Raw genomic sequence first — 4,859 nt, 5'->3', positions numbered from 1 at the left:
ATAACAGCAGAAGAAAATAACTTATTGAAAATCACTGGACATAAAAATTTAACAGTCATTACAACCTTTGGGAGAATCCTACCTTTGGTACAGGATCTCATTCTAAATTTCTTAAGATTCTTTTAGCTTGTGAGTCCTCAGTAGTTAGGATACACTTATATGTCTTACAAGCAAATACATTATTAGGAGGAATCATTTTTTTTTGGATACACAAGAGACCTTTCTCACTCAGATACAACTGCCCTTCCAACCCTACCCACATTCAACTCCAAGTTCACCTGCATTTGACAAACAATGGGCTTCTTCTAAGAGCAATGCAAAAAACGTATCACTATTTACCAGATACTTCAGGCAATGGAGATTCGAACACAAATAAATCGTGTCTTATCCTAGAAGTAATCACATGTACAGCTCTAACAGTAACATAAAAATGTGACAAATGATTTTAAAAAGTTGATGCAAAGTACTACAGAAACATAATGAAAATTCAGTAATCTTGTGGGGGCCAGAGGGTGGAGAAAGGCTTCACAGAGGAGGTTAGATTTCATCTGGACTTATATGACATAAACATTCCCAAGCAGAGTGGGGGCTTACCAGGCAAAGAGAGATTGAGCCCAGAAAGCAGAGCACAGCAGGTTCAGGGATGTCCAGTTTGTCTAGAGTGCAGAGTATAAAACTAGGCTGGGGCTAGGCTGGTAAAAAAGAGAAGCGGAGAAGACTACAGCTTGAAGAGAAGGCGAAAAACTGGCTTGGGTTTAAGAAAGGCGAAAAGCTGGCTTGGGTTTTTCTTTGGATAGAGAAGTATTAAACATTTTGTCAGTGAGGAAAAGTCAATACAAGTATGTGCTTTCACATTTATTATCTCAGTTGGGCCTCACGACAAAACTGTTTCAATTTGATAGCCCAAGATGAGTTAAGAGACTTACTGCACAGGTCAAACTATTAAGCAACATAGATCAGCTCTTTCCAGGGCTCTTTCTAAAATACCATAAAGTTTCTCTGATCACACACAAAAACATTCCAAAACAGTCCATGGTCTAAAGTGAAAAGCCATAGTGCGGTAGTGTGAGGAGGTTGAGCAGACTTTTTTTAAAGAATGAATTGGGCTTCTAAATCAGCCGAATTATCATCTTTGAGCCTCAGTTTCCTCTTTTGCAAAAAAGCTATATCACTTACTTGAAGAGGCATCCTGTGGCCCAAATATAAATTTGTAAATCAGAACCTAAACATGGTAGGTATTCAGAATAAATGGTGGGTCTTTTTCTCCTTCTCTTCTTTTTCCAAATCCAAACCTATTTTCCATCTTATCCTTCAAAATTCAGCCAAGTAGCAATAAAGCTAAATTGGGTGTAATTTACTCCACTATTATTATTCACTCCTAACATATTTTTTATGGATGACCAAAGATTCATGTTCTGAAACCTTTACCTTTCAAGGGGAAAGTAAAAATCAGACTGGATCAAAAAAGGCTAGAAAACTTTCAGCTGATTATATCACAGGTTAATTAAACCTCAGAGAAAATAAGGGCATTCACATTGTGGATGAAAAAAAAAAGGGGTGGTTCTATGGAAAGTAACCTCACAGGGTGATCTGATCATAAATTCCTAACTGGGCAGATTATGGTGGGTAGTCATGCCCAGGGCTATAACTTCTTTAGTGAAAGGTTTTAAGCCAGCCCTGTCCATTGTTCTTATATATCTAGGTTAACACACTTTTGAAATAGCAGAAGTAATACCCCTGGAAGGGGGTATTAACCCTCAAGAGAGCACATAATCTTGCTAACTATCCTGTAATTCAATTCCCACCTTTCTTTCTCCAATCTCCCTTATGTATTCTCCTTAATTTCAAATGCATAAAAGAAGCTTCAAAACTGTTATTCTCTGGAACATTTGATGGCATATGCCATCAGTTTGGCTCAAATAAACTCTTATAAGAATCCTTCACAGTTTGGAAATTTCTTATGTTGAAACATGATGCTCATATACCACCTTCACTATCCTTAACAACAATCACTGGCTTTGGGGGACACATACACTGACTTAAGTAACTAATTGCCCTGCCACTAGGAGGGGGAGGGGATTGACACTACCAAAAACATGCTTCCATAAAAGGACAATCTCTGTAGAACTCTCGACTTCTACCACCTACAAAACGCTAAGCCCAAAATCTTTGGACAAGAAAATTAGAATCCTTTCCACTTTACATATGCACTGACAAATGTTGAAGACCCCGTTGGATGCCCCAGAGTAGTGCTAAAACCCACACAGGGGCGAGTTGGCTCATTTAGAAGCCCAGTTTTCAGACTCCAAAACTGTAGATCAAGACAGTCTACAGGAAACAGTAGCAACTTCGTTTTATATATAAAGACAGGTTACAGACAGCAAGACATTGGGGAGGGAAAGCAGCATGGTGTCAATAAAACAGCACTGGGCTGGGAAGGATGTCTAGGGTCTAGTTCTGACCCTGCCCCTAGCTGGCTGGGTGACACTGGATAAGTCCTTCTTCTCTCTCTAGGCTTCATTTTCCCACCTAATAAAATGAGGCAATGTGACCAGTGCCTCCATGCTATTCAAACCATGGTAAATGGACCAGCAACATTAGCATCATGTGAGAGCTTTTAGCAATTTAAAATCTCAGGCCCCAAGCTAGGCCTTACCAAATAGGAGCATGTAAGTTAAAGATATCCCCAGGTGATTTGTATGCACTTTAAAGTTTAAGAAGCACTGTTCTTAGGGTCCTTTCCACCTCTGACCTAGGATTCTAATCACATAGCAGAAAGCAGTAGGCAAGCCAGAGCTGAAGGGATTGGACAGGGATAGAAGAGGGCCAGTGGAGATAAAAGGGATAACAAGGGAGAAAGGATATATTTTTACCCTCCTTCATATCCTTCAACTTGTAGTTCAAAAGGCATCCCTCAAGTAGCATTCTCTGACTTAAATACATCTTGTGGGTGAAACTGATCCTCCACACTTTCATTATAAAAAAGATATTTTGTAAATTTACTCTGATTCAGGAATGTGTACTAGATGCTCCATCTAAAAGCCGTCGGAACTCAGTCTCATTTGTTTTACCATCTCACCCTCTAATACGCACTCCCTGCCCAACCTCGTACAGGGCTCACTCTGCAGATTTCCGACTGACAGGAGAACAGAACAAATGTTCCATGACAGGTACGCCACACACCCATGCAAGAGAAGTCAGCATGTAACAAGGGACTGAAGTGACCTCCAAGGACCAATCCACATGCGACAGAGCCGGACATACAAGCCCAAAGGCACCTACCTCACATCGAGACTGCAGGCAGAACAGGAAAGACCATGGACACACTCCTAGACTAGGAGAGGCCCTGTGAAATGAATGGATGTCCGTGCCCTAACAACCTGTGTTGGTCTCAACCTGGCCTGTGCTTCCCCTAATCCGCCAGCAGCGAATTTTGAAAATTACAGCCCAGAGGAAGTGCAGTGGTGATTGGCCAGCAGGGGCCAATCAGCGAGCACAGTTGCGATGTGCCCTAGCCCAGCAAAGAGGGGTGGGGCTGAGGGAGTTAACTGAATTCTGTGGCTAACAGACTTCGCATTGGGGTGTGGTTTCCAGTATAATTGGTTGGACAAGGCTGGTTTGACATGTGGCAGTGCTGAGTCTCTTTAAAGAAGCATTTTCATTTAAATAACCTTGCTGGAGGAAGAGGGAGAGCGGCTGTATAATGTAGGTTCAGACCAGTTAAAACATTAATATTAATAACCCTTTGTAGAATCAAACACTAATTCCCGCTGCCTTCACAAATAGCCTTTTAATGGGAAGCAGAGTAGAAATTATTGCCCCTATTTTATGGGTAAGTACCCAAAGTGCAGAGAGCTAATAGTAGGTAATACAAATTCAGCACTAGTTCTCTTTTAATTGTTGTAATTTTTGAATTGTTTTAAACTCTGTCCAAAACAATAGGTACTTTTATTATTGCCATTTAACAGATAAAATTGTAGCTTGTTAACTGCCCAAAATCACAAAGCGGCATTTTGGCAAATCAGATACTACAACTCAGATATTCTCATTTACTTCATTCATACGTTAATTTGTTCATTAACCAAATATCTATTGAGCACCTGCTTTGTTCCAGGAACTAGAAAAAATATATATATGAGTAATTGGCAAATGACTAGAATAACATTGCCCTATGCTGTCCTCTGAGAAAGCAAAGAGAATAAAATCTAGAACTTCCTGCATATACAGCAGACACTCTACCACTAAATTATATCCCTACCTTTATTATTAACCCATTCTCCTTTTAGTATTTCACAGCTTCTACATTAAAGGTAGAATATTCACATAATCCGAGGTCCTCTTCTCTTTTTAATCTCCCTATGTTATTTCATCCAGGTCCATGACTTTAAATATCGTCTAAAAGCTGGCCCTAAACTCCAGTTTCATAAATCCAACTGACTATTCCACATCTCCACTTGGATGTTAATAGACACCTTAAACTCAACATGCTCACAACCCTTACAAAACCTGATCCTTCCTCCAATGTCCCTCATTTCAGAAACTGTTACCACATCAAGCTTGTTAATAAAGCCAGAAATCTGGTATCATCCTTGACTCATTCTTTTCTATCACCTTACTACCATATCCATGTTGATTCTACTTCAGAAAAAGATAGCTTATATTCCATTCACTTCTCCTGGTCTTGACTGCCACCATCGGTCTCTCATTTGGACAACTGCCAAGAGCCTCCAAGCTGCTCTCCCCATTTCCAATCTGGCCCTTCTCTAATGCAAATACGACACAACAAGATCAATCTTCATTAAAAAGGAAAAAATATATCCTGATCCTCTTTTGCTTTAGTGGTTTCCACCTACCCCCCA

General features: G+C 40.2%; 1 protein-coding gene across 4 annotated transcripts in view; it reads right to left on the bottom strand.

Annotated features, from left to right (window-relative positions):
- CCNB3 (cyclin B3) overlaps positions 1–4,859 on the bottom strand; it is a 64,211-nt gene that overhangs the window by 52,106 nt on the left and 7,246 nt on the right. The window contains exon 1 of one of the 4 annotated variants that reach the window (XM_025047895.1): positions 3,283–3,393. The exons of the other annotated variants lie outside the window; for them this stretch is intronic. The gene's annotated coding sequence lies outside the window, so the exon portion shown is untranslated. Of the gene's footprint in view, positions 1–3,282; positions 3,394–4,859 lie in introns of those variants that run through there. 4 annotated transcript variants of the gene reach the window in all.

This window comes from Pteropus alecto, unplaced genomic scaffold, assembly GCF_000325575.1.
Source record: "Pteropus alecto unplaced genomic scaffold, ASM32557v1 scaffold365, whole genome shotgun sequence".
NCBI classification, from domain to species: domain Eukaryota; kingdom Metazoa; phylum Chordata; class Mammalia; order Chiroptera; family Pteropodidae; genus Pteropus; species Pteropus alecto.
Note: the sequence above shows the minus strand (reverse complement) of the source record. Positions and strands in the feature narration are given on the sequence as shown.